The 24,510-nt window shown below is 42.6% G+C and overlaps 1 long non-coding RNA gene across 1 annotated transcript in view; it reads left to right on the forward strand.

Moving 5' to 3' along the window:
* The first annotated feature begins 252 nt into the window (after positions 1 to 252).
* LOC128118162 (uncharacterized) overlaps positions 253 to 24,510 on the forward strand; it is a 68,860-nt gene continuing 44,602 nt past the window's right edge. The window contains exon 1 of the long non-coding RNA XR_008221032.1: positions 253 to 419. This is a non-coding gene — a long non-coding RNA (uncharacterized LOC128118162). The remainder of the gene's footprint in view (positions 420 to 24,510) is intronic.

Here is a 24,510-nt window from a genome sequence, read left to right on the forward strand (position 1 = left end):
ACATCTCTCCCAGGTACTTACTGGCCCATCTTTCTAGGACAGTATGCTTTTCTAAATTATCTAAATACATATGCACAACAGCATACAACACACCATGTTAAGACTTAGGAATTTTTCCTTGTGTGACATTCTGATCACTGACCAAAGTGGGTGACAGAGAGATGAAAATACAAAGGAGTCATCCTGTGTCTGAAGGAAGACTCACATCAGCTGATCTTAGTCTGGAAAGCTCCCTCCTCTCCATCTGAGAGGCACAGCAGCAGCAGCAGCAGACCAGTCGGGTGTTGTGTTTGTGGTAATTCTCTGCCAGCCCTGAGCTGACAAAGGAGACCTCGGAGCAGAGATGTCGGGGGAGGGATGGCAGAGGACAGCCCTGAAGCACCAATTCCCTACTGAACAAGGAAGGAGCATGTTAACAGGTAGGCAGCCCCTGACACACTCCCTATAAAACATCTTGGTGGTGAGGTAAATTATATGAGGTGGGTCTGGTGCGTGAGTCCTGTGGAACTGAGACCATTGATCCAAATGGTAAATTGATTTTTGGCAATGGGGGGTTAGGAGTCCTCTCCAGCAGCCATAGTACCATTCTGAGCCGCAGGGCTGAATTGGTTTTTGGTTCCTCTGCACTAGGGTTACTGATGTGTACCCTTGTGATACTGCAGGATAGGGAAATTTGGTCAGAGTTACACAGTAAACTATGAGAAGTGAGCCGGGCAGTGGTGGCGCACGCTTTTAATCCCAGCACTCTGGAGGCAGAGCCAGGTGGATCTCTGTGAGTTCGAGGCCAGCCTGGTCTACAGAACAAGATCCAGGACAGGCACCAAAGCTACACAGAGAAACTCTGTCTCAAAAAAAAAAAAAAAAAAAAAAAAGAAAGAAAAAAAAAAGAGAGAGAGAGAGAGAAGTGTCACTGTAGTAGCATGGACAGATGTGGATGTAGGACCTCAAATATAGTCAAATGTAAAATTCCTCCTCAGCTGGTTCTGGATATGAAACCACAGAATTCACTCATCTTATAGCATATATAAAGGCAAGAATCTGCTAGACAAAGGAGGTCATAAAAACTCATCGAGCCAACCCTAGACCAATGTATGTAGGCCGCCTCTTCTAAGTGGTATTTAGAAATCCACCCTGTATTGGCAACTGTTGAGTTCCCGTTGAAATCCATTCTGAAGACTTTCTTGACTTGCACCGAAAAAGTCAACTGAAATGATGAACTGACATTAAATACCAAGCCCAAGTTTAACTTAAGTATTTCTATACTTCTACCAATTGTATTTATTTGTGCTTATTAATGTAGTGGATTTAATTGTTCATACATCCATGTTTTATCTTACCTACGTGTCTTTGTTACATGTTGCTGCTGCACATTACCTGGTCAAAGCCACCTAGAGAGAGAGGGTTTCTTCCAGCTTACGTTCTCAGCAGATAAAGCCATTATGGCAGGGAAGAAGTGGCAGTCTGAGTGTGGGGCCAGTTCATCCCATGAGTTAGTGGTCAGGAATCAGAGAGAGAGCAAGGAGGGAGGCCAGCTATAAAACCTCGCAGTCTGCCCTCCAGCAAGGCTCTGCTTCCTATAGGTTCCATCCCCAACCTCTCAAACAGCGCCACCAACAGGGGACTAAGGGTCCAAACACACGAGCCTATGGGGGAGGTTTCACTGGAAAACCACAACACTAGAGGAGTGGGGAAAACTACAGAAATAATGTGGCCTCTAAAATTCCTCTCATTGTCAAGAGAGGAGAGAGACAGGAGCATGGGATTCGTAGTCTTTCCAATTAGGATGTGAACTACTTAAGAAGATGCCCTAGGTTAAGGAAGGCCACAGAGAGTAATCCAGAACAAATTCATCCTGTGTTTTTTAACTACAATGTGGTGCACCTCACCGTGCAGTCCCCTGATCCTTCTCTCCAGTTAATGAAAGTGCCAGAGTTTCAGTTAGACTATCCTCCCAAGAAAGATGCTGTGAATGGCAGCAAGCCCCAGCTTCCTTTGTACCTCCCGACGCCAACCTCTTCCTTACATTCAGGACAGGCCTACCTCAGTTGTGAGGCAACAACAGACTGTGTCCGGGATGAAGACCGCTCCTTCACTTCAGGAAGCTTTTATTCAGAGCTGGCTGAGGTGGTTTATTTGGGAAAGTAAGGCAGGAAGACTATAACTCCAAGGCCAGCTTGGGCTTTATAGTGAGACCCTGTCTCAGAAAGAGAAGAGGAAGAAAAAGAACCATTTCTCTGAGAAGAGATGAGAACAGCTTACTTATTGCCTGGGGTAGAGGATCAACCAAGCAGATACTCACTTTTCAAGGCTTTGACTTCCATCTTTTTAAGCCTCACAAGTTATTGAGGGAAGTAGTAACTGGTGTAATGCAGTGCCTAACTCTTCCATTTAGTGAGTGCAAACCATGTGCCAGCATTTGGCTAGCCTCCTGAACACAAGGTGAATTCAAGGGAGTCCACGTTCTGATGGGGGTGCCATGCAGTCCGGTGGTGTATAGCGTTGGAAGCGAGGCAGGAATCTGAACATGAGATTATTGTGAGTGCCGATACCTGCTTAGCTGGAAACTGGCTGAATTTAAAGAAAAGAATTTAAAGATTTGATCTTTTAAGAAGGTGAGAGAGTCTGGTGCTTTTTATACTTTTAAAATATTATATGTTTGAGCAATTAGCATAAGCATTTTTCTTCACAGCCACTTTATTCTAAAAAGCATTTGAAGTGTCTTCAAAGATAAAATTGGAGCACATTTCCCTTCAAACACAGGTATGGACAGTACCCAAGTGATTAAGTGTGTTCACTTATGTTAGTGACGATGCTTTCACTTATTAATTTTTTAAGATAAAAGTGGATAGATGAAAATATATTAATAAAATATATGCAGGTCATGGTTTCACCTCTAGCAGCTTAAAAATTATGTTGGGAAAAATTGCAAACATTTATAGCAATGAGACAAATCATAAAACACCCCCATCATTATCCAGCCCCATCAATTGTGGTCAATTTTTAACCGTAAGTTCCGATTTCCTGACAATGTGTACATGACAATAAAAATTGATTCAGAAAGAAATGAAGTACTTAATAAGTCACAAAGAAATTGAGTTAATGATTAAAACACTGAATTGTTGATCAATGTGTATTAATAGTTCTATTCCTAGATTTATACATTAGATACAATTTTGCACACATGTACTTAAAACATGTAAAGGATACATTGTACAAGTACAGACCACAGGAGGATATACACTCAAAAGAGAGATTCTGTTAAGTTGCAGGTTCTCAAAACTACTTCTAACAAATCTGAATAGGTGCAAAATGATACCCACCTGGTTACCAAAAGAGTAAATGTAGCAACATTTTTTCCTGTCCAAATTGGAAAACAATTGATATCTATTGCCAGGGGAACAATAGTGAAAATGAAGAAACTACAGCCACGTGGGACTGTTTGAATGGCTCTTGTACACGTGTTGTTGACTGGGAGACACTCAATGCAACAGTATACACACTTGTGTGATTCCTTTGGAGGCTGTTCAAAAACAGACATAACATTAGTTGTGTTAGCAATGACCACAGAGGTCTTTGGGAACCTGATCATGTTACATTTCTTTATCTAAAGCTGGTGAGTGGCTGGGAATGTAGCTCAGTGGTATAGTACCTACCATGCCCAAGGCCCTGGCTTCAACCCCCAGTGCTGCAATTTAACAGACATATGTTAAAGCCAGCTTTAGTGGAATACTAAGGGAATAAAGGATCCAACGACCAGAGGTTTTAGACATCATGGGGCTGGCATGCATGTGTGGAATGAGTTAGTTAAGGTGGCTACTACCTGATGTCCAAGGAACCATGAGTAAGCAACACCATGGTTGTTATTGAACTTGGTATGTAACTTGCTCTGACAAGAAACCTCTTTGTATGATAATCTATAAAATGTCTTAGCACTGTGTCTGCGTGCTCTCGCCCAGGATGAAGTATGTCCCATCTGCCAGTGGCCCTGAGTATCTTCCTTGGTCTTCAGGGTCCTCTCCACCCTTTGTAGAGGGCAGGAGGTCCTTGGGTTCGTAGATAAGCACCAGGAAAGATGGGATGTTAAACGTGACAAAATGTTAAACCGCAGAAGAGATAGATACCTGTTTTCCACCCAGAAAGCTGGGAATGGATGTAGTAATAGCCTCGTGACCTGTGCTATCTGTAGGGCCGGGCACATCTGAACCCCCCATTATGTTTACCTCAGTCATTCTCCCCAGACCCTCACCACAAGCACTGAGAACAGTCAATAGAACCCATTGTTATAGAAGAGGCCATATGTACTTTGCAAAGAGTTTCAATGTATACGTCTTAAGCTTTGTTGTACGCACAGTAATGAGTTAATTAACATCAGGAAACTTTTTTTCCAAAATTGTGCTGGGCTTAAATATGTCTACAGTAAACGGCCTTGAGTCAGACTTCAGAAACCAGCTACTGAGTCTTGTGGAACTGGATTTTCTTCTTGCCTCATGGAGCTCAACACTCTGCTGGCACTAGTGTTTACAGAGATCCCACCACCATGACCCTTCATCCCTGTCCCCCCTCAACTAAGTCCCATCACACACACACACACACACACACACACACACACACACACACACACACACTCACATACATACACATACTCACACTCACATACACACACACACACTTGTAGTCCCACCTACTCTTGGTGGCTGAGGCAGAAACGTGTCTTTAGTAAAGAAAGAAAAGATTTATTTTATTTAGGTACATTCATTTGTGAAAATTCATTCAACTACATACTTTTTAATTGTACACAGTCAACAAAGTTTTACCTTATAAAATTAAAAGGTACTCATTTCTCATAAGAAAATAAAATATGCACAAGAGCCTGCTCTTGGTTTTTACAAAAAGGTTTGAGCTAGCAAATAGTGTTAGCAGAGTAAAAATTTAGCTATTTACTTTTTCCAGAAAGTGTGAGAGTTTGACTTGAGAAATTGGACTAGAGGAGTTGGAGATGTCTGCTCTTATCCCACTGTGGGAAATACCACTTCCTGTTACACTCTAGCACAGGAAACACATTGCTCTCTTTGAGTTAGGCCCTCAGGGGTCTGACCATGAACTAATCCTAACTTCTGACAGCTCTTCTCATAACTGGCCACTCTGAGCCCTTTCTTCCCAAAGAAAAACAATAGGGTCCCAACAACCCATCATTGGCTGGGAACCTGATCTATGGGACATCACCAGTTGATGCTGCAGAAGATCACCAGGCTGATTAGAAGCTGCCATGGTCCAGAATCTTGAGAATTGTGACTCTTAGTTAGGGTTGCATTGCTGTGAAAAGACACCATGACCATGGCAAATCTTATACAGAAAAATATTTAATTGGGGCTGGTTTACAGTTCAGAAGTTTAGTCCATTATCTTCATGGTGGGAAGCACTGTGGCATGCAGGCAGATACGGTGCTGGAGAGGTAGCTGAGAGTTCTACAACTGGATCGGCAGACAACAGGAAGAGGGAGTGACATTGGGCCTGGCTTGAGCTTCTGAACCCTCAAAGCTCAACCCCAGTGACATGCTTCCTCCAACAAGGCCACACCTCCTAATAGTGCCACTTCTTAATGAGCATTCAAATATTTGAGCCTATGAGGACTATTCCTGTTCAAACTACCACATTCTACTCCCTAACTTCCAAAGACTTACACCTACATCCTAATGCAGAAATGCTTTTAGTCCAATTTCAAAAGTTCCATAAACTATCAGTCTCAACTCTGTTTAAAAGTCCAAAGTCTTTTATGAGACTCATGCAATCTCTTAATTGTAACCTCTGATAAAATCAAAATCAGAGTAGATCATGTATTTCCAATATACAATGACACTGAAAATACATTACTATTCAGAAAGGGAGGGAAAGGAGCATAGTGAGGAAATACTGGACCAAATCAAGACCGAAAACCAGCTGGGCAAACTCCAAAGTCTGCATCTCCTTGTCTGATGTCAAAGCACTCTTCAGATCTCCAACTCCTTTCAGCTTTGTTGACTGCAACACACTTCTCTCTCTTGGGCTGTTTCCACTCCCTGTTAGCAGCTTTCCTCAGCAGGTATCCCACGAATCTGGCATCTCCAACATCTTGGGGTCTCTAACACAATCCAGGCTTCACCTTCATAGCTTCATGCAATGGCCTCTTTAGGCCTCCATGTAGGACTTCATGTGCCTGGCCCCAGAGGCGTTCCTTAGTCATGGAAGGAGATTCAATAATCCATCTCTTGTATCCTTGACTCTAAAGCAGGAACCATGTGGCCAAAGCTGCCAAGTTCAGTTGCTTGCTGGGGCGGGAACATGACCTCCCTCATTCAAATATATATATTTTCACCAACTTTCTGCTTTCAATGGTTTCCTTCACTACCTAAGTTTGGATGTCCTAGAACTTGCTCTGTAGACCAGGCTGCCTCAAACTCAGAGATCCACTTGCCTCTGCCTCTGGAGTGTTGGTATTAAAGGTGTACACCACACTTGCCCCTAAACTATCCTTTAATTCCTTTTTACAAGCTGGATGGAATCTTGCCCTGAGGTCACCACTCACTTCACTCCATTAAAGAAAAGCAACAAAAAAAATCAGGCTTTTCTTTACTCTTTTTTTATCTCCTTGAACATAGGACTTAGTTCCTTTGCATTCTCTCATGCCTCCTTTCTCCTGTACATTTTGTATTTTTCCTTGCTCAGCTTGCTCTTTTTCATTATAGATCTGCAAAAGCATGGGCACTAATAACCAAGCAGCACAGTCAATACTAGGCAGGCTGGAAATCTCCTCTTCCAAAGCTGTTAATCCATAACTCTTCAGTTTAGCTTTAGGCAGATTTTTTTTTGAAAAGGGCAGAAAGCAGCCACATTCTTCATCAAAATACCACAAGAACAGTCTCTAGGCCACATACTAATAGTATCACCCTCTGAAACCTTTTGAGCTGAGCCCTCACAGTCCAAATCACCCTCAGCACCACTGTCTTCCGTGTTCCCATTAAGCCCCACTTTAAGCGTTCAACTGCTTTTCTAATCCAAAGTCCATATTCCTCCAAACAAAGGCATGGTCTGGCCTGTCACAGCAATACCCCAGTGCCTGGTACCAACTTCTGTCTTAGTTAGGGTTTCATTGCTATGAAGAAATGACCACAGCAACTCCTATAAAGGAAAACATTTAATCGGGTCTGGTTTACAGTTCAGAGGTTTAGTCCATTATCATTGTGGGAGGAAGCATGGTGTCATGTAGACAGACTTGGTGCTGGAGAGGTAGCTGAGAGTTCTATATCTGTATCAGCAGGCAGCAGGAAGAAAAAGTGACACTGGGCCTGGCTTGAGCTTCTGAAACCTTAAAGCCTTCCCCCCAGTGACATACTTCCTCTAACAAGGCCATACCTCCTAATAGTGCCACTCCCTAATGACCAAGCATTCAAATACCTGAGTCTATGGGGACCATTCCTGTTCAAACAGTGACACATATTTCTGGCCTAGGAAAGACCAAAGTTCAACAGAACACCTATTGCCCTTGTATCTTGTGAAGTCAAGATATCACTAAGTCAAAAATCATTGCAGGTGCATACATTCTGCTCTAGCTCTGGGCAAGCAATCCTTGGTTTTGATCATTAATATTGATATCAGAATATTGATAACTTGCAAATTTGGCCCTAATTTACTTTTACTTAATTTCTGCCATGACTCACTGGCCAAGTGTAACTTTTCTTGGAACACTGAACATTCCCATGTCTCCCATAAAGAAAGTCTTAGTGACTTCCATTTCCTGCCTGACTCCTTTTCTAGTAAAGCATCATCTAACTGAGCGGTGAAGGTATTGACTGTTTCATTCTGGGGCTACGGTGTTAAGAAAGACTTCATTTTCTGAAAAGGTGTTCAACCTCTGCTTGCTTGCTTGTGAAAATTTTTTGGAGGATTCCTGAATTCTTTATGAGACTTTTGGTTCTTTCTCTTAATTTATGTCCTTACTTTAAACATAGATTATCCATTATTCTGCTGTTTGTCAAGATTCCTACATTTTTCATTTTAACCTCATTTTCTGCTTCATGGGTTTTCATTCTGAGATGGAGATAAATCATGCTGTCCCAACTTGTTTGTAGTGTATTAATCATCCAGTTCTCCTCGATGGGCTGCCCATGTGGTTGCCTGTTCACATCTGTTCCTTCCTCTCTCACAGGATGTACCTACTTCTATTCTCTATTTCCTTTCAAAATCAAAGGTAAAACAGTAGATTTTCTTCATGGCATTTCTATTAAAGACTTATCAGATAGTGCTTGGATTTGGGAGATATGGTCATTTCTGTTTGCATTATTCTTGTGTGTCTCAGGGTATTTCATATCTTCCCTACACCCTGAAGGAAAGCAGTGCCCGTCATGACCTCCTGAACTCATTCCTTCAAGCCTGCCTTCTCATGAGATCATGCAGCTCTGAAGTTTCTTCAGGGCACAGACAACCTGATTTCATTTATCAGCTAATCCACAGATAAGCCTAGTGATATGTCTGCTGTGATAGAGAGGGAAATAAAACCCTTTGCAAATAAAAACCAAGGAACAAAATTTTATGTTCTTAAGAAAGGATGATTAGAGAAACTTGTTTTTAAAAATATGGTCTTTTCTGAGATCTGCCTCTGATCTCAGGACTCAGGAAATGGAAGAAAGAGAGAGGGTCAGGGGTTCAAGGGCATCCTCAGCTACATAGCGAGTTTGAGGCCAGCTATGACTACATCCGACACTCTCCAAAAAACAAAAACAAAACTCCCCAAATCTATATTTACATATCCCTTGAAGCCTTGATCACTTCTGAATTATGTCTTCTATTTTAGAGTTAAGTTAGGAACTATTAGTAATATCTTGCAGAGACAATCTGCCAATGTATTTCTAGTTATATTGCCTTATCACTGATAGGCCCTCATAGTCCTTTACATTTGGGTTATGTTAATGAGCCTGGCGAGTGGTCCTGCCCCTGATGAGAACAGGAAGATGGCTGAGCTTTTCCTGCCCCCAGTCAAGCATTTGAAGGCTGTCAGTCAGTAGTCTCCCCGCCCAGGACTATGGCTGCTGCTGTCATTTCCATAGACAACAGAATTATAAGTCATTTGCAGGTACTCCCGAACAATAGCTGCAATTCCTTCGTCCGTGATTCTCTGTGTGGTCTCAGATCCCCACTCCTCTTCCCCTCCTTCCCAGGTCTCCTTTGAATGAGCATCTTCCTTGGGGTAGCACCTGTGGTCCTTTTCTGCCCATTAGACACTCTCCTTGTCATCACCATCACCACACCCCATGCCCTTTGATTGTCTCGGACCTTCTAGCAGCCGATTCACCTGGAAGATGCTTGCCCTGAGCTCATGGCAGAGAACAGGTGACTCTCCAAGCTGTTGGCTCCTGCTGAATACAGGCTCAGTGAAGTTTGGGCTTGTGTCTCTCGCAGACTTGCAGAATACTGCTGCCTCGACATGCATTTTTAGGCTGGACATCAAGTTGTTTACTTAACTTTTTGTTTCTTGATGTTGTTTGAGACAGGGTCTAGATATGTGATCCAGGCTAGCCTAAAACTTGCTCTGTAGCCCAGGATGGCCTGGAATTCAACATCCTCCTGCCTCAGCTCTCTCAGTGTTGGGATTACAGGTCAGCACTACCAGCTTATAAATTGTTTAAAACTCCCCTTCAGTGTGTCTGATGGTCCTCTCACTGGCCCCGGCCTAACTCACTCTACAGCTGCCAACCAGGAATGCCTAACAGCTAACACCAGATCCGAATAAATTGAGTTTTCCTTCCTGTGCAGAAGTCTCCTTTAAATGAGCCAGTCCACAGTACCCAAGAGCTTTCTTAATAACTGTAGTCCCTGGGCCGACTGGCTAGAGGGCAGGGTAGAAAGAAATCATGATGATGGAAATCACAACAATCCCCTCTGCTTGGTGCTGACAAGTTCTGGCAGGTTTGGTGCTGGCTCTGTAGCTGTTGGTTAGTTTCCCTCCGATGCATTAAACTTGCCTCTCGAGATCCCCTTAAACTGAAAGTTTTATCTTTTTATCATATTGTACTTTATTTATATAGCTTTACTTTAGAGTTGCTCAGGGTATAAGTAACATGATGTAACATATTTACCCAAATGCATCCCTTCTGCTTATCTCCCTTTAAAAGTCCACGTGGGTGTGCTTTAAATTGGTCATTATCAAAGTCCATCTTTCTTCTAATTCTCCGCCATAAACTAATAAAGTCAGCCTCCCAAGGTAGTTAGCTTCCCAAAGTAGTAGTTAATTGCAATGCTGGGCATCTCTTCCCTCCCCATCCTGCATCCCTGTCTAACTAGCTGCCTTTCCTGACGCCTTGTGTCTAACTAGCCACTTCTCCTGCATCCCTGTGTCTAACTAGCCACCTCTCCTGCATCCCTGTGTCTAACTAGCCACCTCTCCTGCATCCCTGTGTCTAACTAGCCACCTCTCCTGCATCCCTGTGTCTAACTAGCCACCTCTCCTGCATCCCTGTGTCTAACTAGCCACCATGGCTCCCCAGAGTACCGAGTCCCAGCTGGACTATGTGAACAATCTCTTGGTGTTCCAGTTTATTCTGTTTCTGCTTCCAAGAAATCTTCCTAAAATGTGCTCAATCTTGCATGTATCTGCTTTAAACCATTTACTGTTTCTTCGTCATCTGTAAGACAAATTCTAAAGACTTTGAGTGCCCAACAAGGGCTTTCCCAGCAAGAACATCAACTGAGAAGTTCCCCCTCAGTGGAAGATCCCCCCTCTCGGGACTCAACCACCTTGAGTCGATGTTCGTTGCTGGTTGGATTCCCTTAGACGCAGACCCTGAGACAGAGATCGGGAAGGAGGGATTTATTAGACCGTGCTCTGATAAAATCCCATAGAAGAGAAGGGAGGAAAGTGGAGAGGGCCTGAGGGAAAGGTTCAGCACATGGTACTGGAGCTGGCTTGTATGGAGAGTGGCGAACATTTTAAATCAGTTTCCCTCCTCTTCCCGAGAGCTCCATTACCAACCCACCTCCAGCTGCAACGCAATCGAGCAAGGCCTTACCTGAACCCACAAAGCGCTGAGAGGCTGGGGCAGCCTTTTTAAAACCTCCTGAGTTCAAAGGCAGTGTCCGGACACCTGAACTGCTGTGTCGGCAGACCCTGGATGTGGGTGTGCCCTTGTTAGGCCTCACCTTGGGTGGTGGCAATTCCGAAGAGACTGGATGGCTGAACGGAGCTCAGCACACCCCCCTACAAGTGTGCAGTAGTTCTCAAGTTAGAGCTGCCCCGGTTTGCAGCCCTTTGTGCACCACAGGCTCCACTGGGTTGGGAGCCAGGTTCAAACGAGAGGTGGGCCTTCGGCTGTTACAGCCAGGTACACCGGGAGATAAAGGAATTTAGCAAAGTCAAGTTAAGTCCCTGGCTGTCTTTGTCCCTTGGACTGGTATGGGAGTGCTGTTATCCTGTGCTAACTTACACACCCCAAAGTCCTGTGAGTCACTGGTTTCCTTCTCTCTTCACGGCAGTCGTTTTGAACCAGGGGCACATTTGGTGTTACTGGTTATCATAACTGTGAGGACAGGAAGGGTGCTATCGGCATCTACAGGTCCAAGCCAGGAACGTTGCTAAACATCCCACAATGCACAGGGCAACCCCACCACACAGAATGTCAGTCAGTAGAGCCGAGCTTGAGGAGACCTTCAGGGTGCGAGTCATCTGATGACCAAGGGAAGCCGAGAAATCAATTGTCTCACCTCTGCTGGTCTGGAGAGGGCTGAGTTCTCTCCTACTTTACCTCAACCAGTCAAGGGAGCAGCCTCAGATTTCTCGCCGTTTCTCTCAGGGCTCCATTGCCTATAACCATCCCTGTATTAGGATGGAAAAACTAAGCTAGCCCACCTTGATTTAAACAGAAATTTATTGTGAGAAATACAGAAAGATTGCCCAGTTCATCTGGGTCCTAAACATCTAAGTTCTAGCACAAAGTTAGTTCAGGGAGGCCACAGCCCCAAAGACTGAACTGTAACTCTCCAACTCTGGACAACACTCCAGAGCGGTACTGTGCTGCCACAGTCCTTAGGCCTGGGAGCCATTTCCACAGACAGGTTTTCCATGCCTCCTCCTCTGTCTCCCCGTTCTTTACAGTCCACAGGTGCTTATGTAGCCACTGAATTCTGCTAACCACAAATGGACACTATGAGACTGTGTCTCAGCTCACCTCCCCGGTTTCACTTGTGACCACAGCTCCTTTAGTGGGGATTTCTGCAGACCCTGGACACTGTCTCGATGCTGGAGAGTGAATGCAACAACCCTCAGGTAAAGAAGCTATTGAATTCCTTCTCAGATTTGCATAAATTTCAGGCCATTTTCTTCTACACTTGGATGTGCATTGTTCTGGATCTCTCTAGTGTGTTATTTTTGATTAGTTCATAAATTTCTAACAGTCAGGACTGCCGTTTACCCCTCTCCCTCCCTCTCTCCCTCTCTCTCTTTTCCAAACTCATACCTTGGAGCCCCTTTAGCTGCTATATTTACTTCCTCAGGCTGCGGCAGGTGCACACCCCCATCTTTGTTTTTCTCCTGCCTCAGCGTGGTCTGTTAGGATTCATTTCCTAAGGAAACAAAGTGAGGCAGCATGGCTTTTCATCTGTGTCCTTGATGAATTGCAAGCTGTCTCCTAGCCACAGAAGATGAATCCACACTGAAAGTTGTCCAAGGCAGGGAAACAATAAGCGCTTTTTAAGCGTTCTTGGTGCTAGTTTGACATTTTTCTGCTTCTCTTCCCCTGCCACTCGATGGATTTTTTCCATTTACCTTCCATGACACTGTCAAGAATAAAAAGCTCTGTGTCCCCCAGATGAGCTGACGATTCCCTCACAAGGCTCTGCAGCAGTTCTGGGAACCCTTCTTATAGAATACCGATGTTGTCTGGAAGACTCAAACTGCCAGTGGACAGGGTGGGATCTCTAACAAGGGAAGTGCTCAGCCGCAGGTCAGTTTAGGCTTTCTATGAAACGTATGGACAGGGGCTGGAGAGATGGCTCAGTAGCGGAGAGCACTGGCTGTTCTTCCGGAGGACTCAGGTTTGATTCCCAGTATCTCACTGAGACGCTCAACCGCCTGCAACTGCAGCCCCAGGGCATCGGACGCCCTCTCATGGTCTCCTTGAGCAGTGCACACACATGGTGCATTGATATCCACACAGGCAAAACCAGACACACTCAAATAGTGAAATTAAAAAGAAAAAGAAATGTCTGGACATCCATTTTTGCCCATCACTGTTGAAGTTTTAGTGCACCAGTAACGCCCCTGTTGTTTAACACATTTCTCTTGCTTTGATAGAAAAGCGCACTTAGTCTAGAGAGATTTAAGAGCTGGGGTCACCACCCACATAGCAGCTCACAACTGTCTGTAACTCCAGTTCCAGGGGAACCAGTACCCTCTTCTGGACTCCATGGGGGCCAGGCATGTCTGTGGTGCACAGACTTATGTGCAGGCAAAGCACTCATACATGTTAAATAAAAAAAAAAAAAATAGTGTGTTCCGGTGGAGGTGGTGAAGTGAGATGCAAAGCCATGGAGATGCAGGGCCCAGGATTGCTTTTTAAAACAAGCCACAATCCCAGGACCTCGCTCACCCTGTGAGGCCAGCATCGATGCCTGTCAAGTGTAATGCCCCATGACCTGGTTACCCCTCACTAGGCCCTGTCTACTTAAGGCTTTTCCACCTTCCAGTATATCTACACTGGAGATCAAGCTTCTGCACTTGAATGCCATATCCAAACCACAGCACAAGCTCAGGAGGCCACTCCCCACACCTAAGCTGTCACGTTCAGCATTGCAGGAGATATTTTTCATATGCCATCTGTCATCACTTTAGTTATACAGATGAAAAACTGAGTTTTAGGAAAAGTAGACCAAAGACTCAGAATTTAAGATCAAATTTAAGTGAATTATTGAAAATGAGAAAATTCTTCTCTAGAGACCAGCACGGGAAAGGGAATCCTTACTAGCCAGGGCCTGGTGATCAGGGCACACACTCCTGTCTTTTCCTGTTTTCATTTTATTTATTTTGGAGTTGGGTTTTTGCTGTGTTGCCCAGGCTAGCTTTAAACTCCTGGTTCCTGCCCTCCTCGTGCCTCACTGTGCCAAGCGTCCAGGATTGCAGAAGCCATGTGTGCCTGGTGCTTGATTTTTAGTGATCTCATTTTCTAAGGCATCAGACTTCCTCCTTTTAAAATTCACATACTTTTAAAATTGTTTGAGGTACACAGAAAGGCTGTAAAGGTAGGCAGAGGTCCTACCCAGTCCAGCTTTACTTTCCCTGACTGTTGACATCAGTTAGAAATAATGAGCCCTACATTAACTGGAGTCCATGTTCTTTGTTCAGAGTTTCTAAGTTTTTATCTTACGCCCCCTTTCAGCACTTCCGTTGGTCACGTTGCAGGTGTCTGCTTGCTGGGACCCCTCCTTGGACTTCCTGTGACACTGCAGAGTACTACTAATCAGGTATTTTATAGCGTTCCCTCTACTGAGATTTTAAAATTCTGAGTATTAATGAAGTTCAGCATGACATTTCCACACCTGCCTGTGGTGTGAGTGAGTCAGTCTGACTTCCACCATTACACTGACGGCTCCCACCCTCTGGCAATCACTGCTTATTCTCAGGTCACCTTTCTTTAGTTACTCCTATGACAGAAAATGTGGTCCGTGTTATTTTGAGGCTGGACTAGTTCATGTAAGAAATGTCCTCTTCATCCATTTTGCTGCAAATGGCAGGATTCTGTTCTTCATAGCCAAATATAAAGCTCCACTTTCTTTATGCATTGTTTTTTGTGTATGCATGTGTTTGTATATGTTTACATGTATGTACAGATGGGAAAGAGTGGGAAGGTGTGTGTGTGTGTGTGTGTGTGTGTAGGCCAGAGGTAGATGTTGGGTATCTTCCTTAATCACTTGCCTCCTTATTTTTTAAGACAGTCTCTTGCTGAACCCAGGGCTGATTGAACTAGACTTCTCAGCAAGCCCGGATATCACCCTGTCTCCACCTCTCCAGTACTGGGGTTAGAGGTGCATGCTGCACTGCTCAGTATGGTATGCTTTCTTTGGGGCCACCATCCAGCTCCCAAATCATGACATAGAGAATTAATATTAATTATGAATGCTTGGCCTTATCTTATCCTTGTCTCACTAGCTCTTATAACTTATTTTAACCAGTTTCTCTTAATCTACATTTTGCTTCAGGGCCTTTTACCTTTCTTTCATTCTGTATGTCCTACTCCATGTCTGGCTGGCTGTAGGCTGACTGACTGGCTGGCCCTTGGGTGTCTCTCTCTCTTTTCCTCCCTTATTCTCTTCTCCTTCTTCTTCCAAGCCTAGATTCCTCCTACTCCACCTATCCGTCTATTGCCTAGCTATTGGATGTTCAGCTTTTTATTAGACCAATCTTTGCCTTAGGCAGGAAAGGTGAAACAGCAACACATCTTTACATAGTTAAACAAATGCAGCATAAACAAATATTACACATCTTTACATAAACAAATGTAACACATCTTTACATAGCTAAGCAAATGCAGCATAAACAAATGTTATACATCTTTACATAGTTAAACAAATGCAGCATAAACAAATGTTACACATCTTTGCCTAGTTAAAGTAACACTCCACAACATCTTAGCTCTGTTATGTAGGTTCTGGGGGACTGAATTCAGGTCCTTGTGCTTGGGCAGCAAGCACTTTATTAACTGAGCCCTCTTTATCTGTTAGTGGACATTTTGGCTATTACAAATACTGTTACACTAGCATGGACATGTGTGTTTCTCTGCGGATGTTGAAACACACAGGCGTGTGTCCTTTTTTTTTTTAAAAATAGTGTCCCAAAGACCTCAAATGTGTCCTTTATTTTTTAATTTTGCCTGACTGGGACATTTTCAAAGACCTGTCTGTAGCATGGAACTTAACAGGTCTTATTAATAAAAACAAACCTGGACCCAGGTATTAGGGTGAATGCTGGAAGATCAGAGAGACAGAACAGACATAATATTAAACATAGAGGTTAGGCAGTGGCAGCACATACCTTTAATCCTACCATTCCAGAGGCAGAGATCCACTTGGATCTCTGTGAGTTCAAGGCCACACTGGAAACAGCCAGGCAGTGGTAACAAGAGCCTTTAATCCCAGGAAGTGATGACAGAAAGCAGAAAGGTATATAAGGCGTGAAAACCAAGAACTAGAGCTGGTTAAGCTTTTAGACTTTTGAGCAACAGTTCAGTTGAGATTCATTCTAGATGAGGACTCAGAGGCTTCCAGTCTGAGGAATTGGCAAGGTGAGGTGGCTGTGGCTTGTTCTGCTTCTCTGATCTTCCAGCATTCACCCCAATAACTTGCTCTAGGTTTATTTTCATTAATAAGACCTTTTAGGATTTGTGCTACACTGTCTTTTGAAAAAGACCTGTTGTTGCATTCATATTTCCTTTCTCTTGCTTGATTGACTTTGTGGCATCTCCCTCCCTGACCATTTACTAAATTTTTTATTTCAGGGGTATTTGGTTCTTTGTCCAAATTTGTATTTCATATTGAATTTATTATTAGTATCCTACATGATATTCCTGGTTCCCTTTGACTCTTCTATACTCCTTAGGCTCTCATTTAGCCTTTTAATTAAGTTCTTCATCAGACACTTTATCCTTGTTGATTTCTTTGGGATCCATTGCTGGAGAATCACTTTATTGTTTTTTTTTTTTTTTTCATATCCATCAGGCTTCTGGATCAGGGATCTCCAACACTTCCCTGGGGTGGCTTTCTTAGTAAACAACTTTCTTGCAAATATTTATCTTCTTGCCTTACTTTGTTGTGCAATGTTGCCTTGGTTTCCAGCTTGGTGTCTTCTGATGGTTCTTTGACTGTGACTGAAGGCTGGAGAGACCCGCCCTACTGCACAGGAGTGAGGGTAGTAGCAGTCAAGCTCCATGTGGACCAGGGAGATGTGGGTGTGGGACCTTCACCATGTGGCTATCCACCATGTGGCTATCCCCACAATGGGCTTCATGGTCCCCTACTGAGCAATGCACCTTTTGTCAGAAGCTCTTGATTCTGGATCTGCATTGTAAGGGTTTCTGAGACAGGAGCCCCAGCAGTGGTAAGAGGCCTGAGGCATTCACTTATCTTCCTGTCGTTTGTCAATGCAGGTTCCGAGACAGCACAGAGAAAGGCAGAGTTGGGCTCCACTGCAACCCCTCTGTGGCAGTACATGGTCCTGCGGCGGGTACCCGGGGTGAGAGAGAGCAGGACTGTGTAGATGAGTGAGGCTTGCACTTCAGATGCTTACTCAGTCCCTAGCTTGTGGCACTATTTTGAAGGCTGAGGAGCCTTTGAGAGGTGGGTGCTCGGTGATGAAAGTGAGACTCGGGATGAACCTTTGAATCTGCTTATGTTTCTAGTCCAGCCTGTCTGCCCCTGGTCTGTGCCGTGTGAGCAGTCAACACTAGCAGCTCCCAATGATACCAACTGAGAGCTCTTGCCACAACAGATTGGAGCCTCTCTGAAACTATGAGCCAAAACAAACCTTTTTCATCTTCAGATTTAATTATTGGTTGAGATATTTAAAAGATTAAATACATGAAACATTTTAAAAAGAAAATAAAAAATGAAAAAAAAAACCACTCAGAAAGCTAATTTGAAAAGCTATAATCTATAACACCTAATTGCCAACTCATCCAGCAGACCGCTGTAATTGACTGAAAACACAACTTGTGGGATATTTGATCACACTGTGAAACTGGAGACTGTGTTAATAAAATCAACCTTGGATCAGGGGCAGAGCCAGAGGCTAGCTGACAGGAATTAGTCAAAAAGAGTAAAGAGGACCCAGGAAGGTGGATAGAGACACACAGGAAGGAGTTTTGCTGTCTTTTTGGTTTGGGACGGCTGGAGAGACGATCTCTTGCTGGGTCTCCAGCCAAAAAAGGAAGGTCATCTGGTTGCTTCTTGGCCTTTCTGAGCTAGTAGGTTTTCACCCCAACATCTGACTCCTGAGTATTAGTTGGTAAATATAACAATAGAGACAGTGAAAAACTACATTTGGTGGCAGCAGCAGAGTCAGTGCTGGGGGAATCAAGTCCTGCCGGGCTGTGACCTGAGTGGCAGGACACTGACCGTGGGGCCATGGCGGTGGGGAGGCCCAGACAGTAGTTAAAATATCAGTAGATTCAGGTGTAACCGCTAAGCCAATGGAAAAACAACACAAATGTCATCCTCATAGATCAGAGCTGGAGAAGAGCAGGCAAATACGAAAGAATTTTTGTTGTTGTTGTTTTAATAAAAAAATCTCATGTCCCCAAGAATATGGAAGTATCATGCTACCTGTAAAGGCCAGGGAATTTTAAAAAGCCAGAGGTGACATTACCATCACTTTATATTCACCAATGCAGCATGAAAAATACCCAAGAGAGAATTTATCTGTGAGGGGAAATAGAATGGCTTTTATAAAAAGAGGAATTCTGGAGACAATGCACCTGCCATAACAGAGCACACTACTGGCTCTGATTGTCACACCATGTCCAACTTTACCCAATTACTGTAAGTTTTTAAATGTCACTTTTTATTTGCCAGTTTAATCAAAATTGTAGCCAGTGCAGCCATCTGGACATTTTCAGAGTGGTGTCACTTGGATTCATCTAATCAACATTCAGCAGCTGTCAATAAAGCAGGAAACACCAAGTCCACTGGCTAGTATGACAGGCTGAAAACAGCTAGTCAAATAAAGTAGATAGATACACCTGATGGGAAACAGAAATAGAAGAAATTAAGAACCTTTCCATTTAAAACCACACTTCTCTTAAAACCATCAGGCTGAACCAAAGAAGGCAATCATATTGTGAATGTACATATATGAATTCAATTATATGAAACTATGCTGTGGTGATTTGAATGTGAATAGCATCACAGGCTCATATATTTGAATGTTTCCTGGTTGGTGGACTATTTAGGAAGTGTGATGTGACTTCTTGGAGGAAGTGTGTCACAAGGAGTGGACTTTGAGGTTTCAAAAGCCCATACCATTCCCAGTCTCTCCCCACCCTCTGCCTACAACTCGCAGATCAGATGTGAACCCTCAGCTATTGCTCCAGTGTCATGCCTGACTGCCACCATGCTTCTCATCATGATGATAATGGACTTGCTTACTGAAATTGTAAGCAAGCCCCAATTAAGTGTTTTCTTTTGAAAGTTGCCTTGGTCCTGGTGTCTCTTCACAGCAATAGAACAATAACTAAGACATATAGGAAAGCAAAAATTAAAAAAAGGCAAACTAAAACAAACAATGCACACACACACACACACACACACACACACACACACACACACACACAATCTTAGTCAATGTTCTATTGCTGTGAAGAGAAACTATGACCACAGTAACTCTTATAAAAGAAAGTATTTAGTTGGGGCTGGCTTACAGTTTCAGAGGTTTAGTCCACTATCACCTTGGCAACATGCAAGCTGGTACACAGGCAGACATGGCGCTGAAGAAGAAGTTGAGAGGTCTATATCCAGATCCATAGGCAGTAGGAAGAGAGAGACAGAGGACCTGGCTTGAGTTTTTGAAACCCCGAAGCCCACCCAAAATGACACACTTCCTTCAACAAAGCCATACCTACAACATGACCACATCTAAACCCTGCCAAGTAGTGCTACTTCCTAGTGACCAAGCATTCAAATATATGAACGTATGGGAGCCATTCCTATTCAAGCGAACACACACAGACAGACACACACAGAGACATACACACACACATATACACACACACACAGACACACAGACACACACACACACACACACACACACACACACACACACACACACACCAAACACAATAAAACATAGAGTCTGTTTTCAGTTGGCCAGGTACTTTCATTTGGCCTGCCCTTGAGTGTGGTTGGTGTTCTGCTGTGGGATGTTCTGTATGTCAAATGTGTTGCTGATTAGTCAATAAATAAAACACTGATTGGCCATTGGCTAGGCAGGAAGTATAGGCGGGACAAGGAGGAGAATAAAGCTGGGAAGTGGAAGGCTGAGTCAGAGAGACACTGCCAGCCACCACGATGACAAACAGCATGTAAAGATGCCGGTGAGCCACAAGCCATGTGGCAAGGTATAGATTAATGGAAATGGATTAATTTAAGCTGTAAGAACAGTTAGCAAGAAGCCTGCCATGGCTATACAGTTTGTAAGCAATATAAGTCTCTGTGTTTACTTGGTTAGGTCTGATGGCTGTGGGACTGGCAGGTGAGAGAGATTTGTCCTGACTGTGGGCTAGGCAGGAAAACTCTAGCTACAGTGTTCCCAGTGACACTCTATTGGAGACAAACAAATCTCCCTTTTCCAGCAGATATCAATTGCAAAGAACTCTGTGGTTAGGGGTGGGTGTAATACAAATCTTAAAAAGTATTTTAATAAACAACCCAGTACCAGAAATTGGTGTAAATGCTGAAAGATCAGAAAGACAAAGGAACAAGCCACCTCTTACCTCTAGGACTCCTCAGCCTGAAAAGCATCTAGTTCCATCTCCATATGCCTTATCTACACAGCCATATCACTTCCTGCCTCAACCTCTCTAGTGCTGGGATGAAAGGCTTGTGTGCTTCCCAAGCAAAGGTGTGATATCTCAAGTTCTGGGATTAAAGGTGTGTGCCATCACTGCCTGATTCTGTTTCTCTTCTAGACTGAGTCAATCTCCTTCCAGGTTAGCTTTGAACTTACAGATATCCAGATGGATCTCTGCCTCCCAAGTGCTAGGATTAAAGATGTATGCTACCACTGCCTGGCCTCCATGTTTAATTTAGTGGCTTGTTCTGTTCTCTGATCTTCAGGCAAATTTTATTAGGGCACACAATATATCAGCACATTTCCCCTTTTTTGTCTAAAATAATAAAAGATTATAACTAATGTAAGGAAAAACTCTATACAATAAATACAATAAGTATATACAATATATACAGTCAAGAATTACATTAACAATGTCCAGTCCATAAACATTTGACAAATTCAGAGAAAATACTCCATAATCCATCCTATTTTGGTGAGTCCAAAGTGTTGTACCTAATTCACTTTCTATCCTAACTTGTGTTAGCAACCCAAAACTATCTTTTGATGTCTTTCAAACTTATTTACTTTACACATATTTAGTGAGTGTCTTTTCTGAATTTGTTAACAAGGAAAACTATAATTATAACTATCTAGTCTTCAACTCCCTCAGAGACCCAAGAAGGAAATAATATTTACTGAGTAAACAGGAAGTGCAAATGAGCAACTTACAAAAATGTTTGAAATGACAGAAACAGCTGGCTGCCTGGACAGTCACCCAAGGTTCCTCTGTAATATTGGGGCATCTGTCTTTGGCCTACAGTCCTAGCATATCTGACAGACTTATCTGTGAAGCAGGATTTTCTAATAGACCTTCCTACCTTGTGTTGGCAAGGTTTGGCAGTCCTTTTTTTGTGTCTGTCTTGTCCATTTGGACAGCATACTGTCAGCAGTCAAGGCAAGGGCACTTTCTTGCCCAGTGGCTAACTTTTGCCACAAAGAAAATAAACTCCATATGGAGTTTCTTTGATGCCCATATCTTCTCTAAAGTAGATTGGTGCTTCCAGGAGCAGACATGTCACATTGTCATAAAAAATGAATCTATGTTATTAAAACATCTTAAATGCCATATTTTGTAGATCTTTGAAGTGTTTGAAGATGACCTATCTAAAATATATCTCTGTTTGACCTTGAAAACATACCTAACCTGACTAAAAGTTCAGCTGTAATGACTAACTACTAACTTGCATTTCTTTATATACTGATTAGTTGGTAATAATAACTTTTAAGGACTAACAATTTGTATTTCATTGTTAAATGAGTTGTATAGGCACAATACCTTGAACAAAATTAGAAATACGTGTACAGTATATTCTAACAAAATTAATCTTAAGTTTGTATCAATATACAAAATTTATATACAACATACAAAATTCCAATCCAATGTAAGATATTTAAAATTAGTAGTTGCTTTTTAAAAGTAGATTCAATAATCTACCATTTTATCTTATTGTATCCATATTCTCCTTTTTTCTTTTCAGAGTTGATTCAATAATCTATCCTTTTATCTTATTATTTCTATTTCTCTCTTTTTCATTTTCAAACAAGAACCCTGAATCTAATCTCCTTTGTTTAGCCTTTTTCCTGACCATTACCAATAGCAACTTGGAACCAACCATCCTAAACAATGACAATTATCCGTTAACTCATTGAGTGACCAAAAACCACCCACCCTACCTCTTGGGAATGTGGGTGTTATGTTCTTGAAATTACTTTCTGCTGTCTGGGGGTGAAGGCATCTTTAGGGGATCCTGAAAAGAAAAAATTTGTATTAATTGTCAAGTCCTGAGAGAGGTAGCTGTATCATTTGTTGTCCAGTCTCTGCATAATGCAAAAGTGCAGGGCTTATCTCAACTTGTCGCTTGAATAGTCTGTGAGGTTGAATCATCTCAGCTAGCCATCTTGAAATTGTTCTGAGTAGTTTGTAGTCCAAAGCTGATCTTTGCATGATGTTTGTCAGCTTAGTGGTATATAGCATGAATCTTAAAAGTTCTTATTAATAAAATCAAACCTGAGCCAGGTATTGGGGTGAACACTGGAAGATCAGAGAGACAGAACAGGCCACAGCTACCTCACCTGGCCAACTTCTCAGCTGATCTTGTTTCCTCAGACTGGAAGCCTCTGTGTCCTCATATCCAAATGGCTCTCAGCTGAACTGTGCTGCTCAAAACCTAAAAGCTTAACCAGTCAAATGCTTAACAAGGCCAAATGCTTAACCAAGCCAAATGCTTCTAGTTCGTGGTCCTCACGCCTTATATATCTTTCTGCCTTCTACCATCACTCCCTGGGATTAAAGGCTCACTCCCTGGGATTAAAGGTGTGTGTCACCATGCCTGGCTGTTTCCAATGTGGCCTTGAACTCACAGAGATCCCAGATGGATTTCTGCCTCTGGAATGCTAGGATTAAAGGCATAAGTGCCAACATTTTCTAGCCTAAGTATCTAGTGGCTTTTTGGTTCTCTGACCCCAGATAAGTTTATTAGGGTACACAATATTTTGGGAAACACAATACCACCACAGTGGTATTATTATTGTTCATGTGGAATCGTCATTGTGGGGTCTCATCATCTTTCTGGAGACTTCAAATTCACTGTTAGGCCAGGTCATGATTCCCTGCATAAAACTGATAGAGACTCCAACACAAAAACATGTATAGGCAAATAAATGAACCCTTTCTTCTAGAATTAGTTAGTACTCTATATGACCATAAATATCATAACAAAAGTTTAAAATATATATATAAATCTTATAAATTTTGTTATAAAATTCATACCTTAAGAAAAGTTTTAAAGAATCAAAATAGAACCAAAGAATTGAGATTAGTGGCAATAGAATAGTCTCTTAATTTTGTTTTTTTCTGTCTCATATCAGATAGCTCTTCTGACATAATACAGAGATTTGGCATTTTCCTTTTAACAACATGCTTGGGTTTAGAGAAGGAGAGAGGCATTCTCCAACTCCAAAGCCAACTTTAATTTTTAATTGAACTGGGACTACAAAAAGACCATTTGTGTTAAGTGTTCATAGAGAAGAGCAGAAACAAACATTTAGGAAGACTTAGGAAATTTTATATGTGATATACCATTCCTGTTATGTCTAGAAGACATGCTTCCTTGAAGTGACTCACCACCTCTGGATCTTAAAATCTTTACCCTTCCTCTTCTGCATAGATCACTGAGCCTTCTTGGGAGGGGTTTGATAAAGACATCCTATTTAGGGATGAGAGCACCAAAGTCTCTCACTCTCCACACATTGTCCAGTTGTGAACCTCTTTGTTAATCATCATCTACTGAAATAAGAAGTTTCTCTGTTGAAGGTTGAGTGATGCTCTGCTTTCTGGGTAGAGCATATGCCATTAAGAGTCATTTTGTGGCTATGTCCCTTTAGATGAAAAATGGTAGTAGATTTTAGATTTCTACTTAGGCCAATGACCTACCTAGTTTCAGGTTCTTTGCCACTTTAGCAGAGTTAAGTATGAGTTCCATTTCATGGGGGAGGTCCTTAAATCTATTTACAAAGTGGTTGGTTAGTCCCATAACATCTGTGCCTCTATTGTACCAGTATATCTTTGAATGTAAAATTTTGTGAATGTTTTATTTGAATTATTTTTTCATACCATACATTTTGAGCATGTGTTCATGTCCTCCAATTCCTCCCAGATACTCCTGACTGCAAATACCCTCTCAATGTTGTGTTCCCTCTGTCTTTCAAAATACAAAAGCCACCAAATTATTACAAAAATGAAAATTAAAAAAGATGAATAAGACAATGCCAAAACAGAAAGTACACACACACACACACACACACACACACACACACACACACACACACACACGTACATGCTCGAATTCATTCTCTGTTGGTCAACTTCTCCGGGTCAGGGAACTTGCCCT

Source organism: Peromyscus californicus, unplaced genomic scaffold (genome assembly GCF_007827085.1).
Source record: "Peromyscus californicus insignis strain IS unplaced genomic scaffold, ASM782708v3 Scaffold_22__1_contigs__length_63687245, whole genome shotgun sequence".
Taxonomy (NCBI): domain Eukaryota; kingdom Metazoa; phylum Chordata; class Mammalia; order Rodentia; family Cricetidae; genus Peromyscus; species Peromyscus californicus.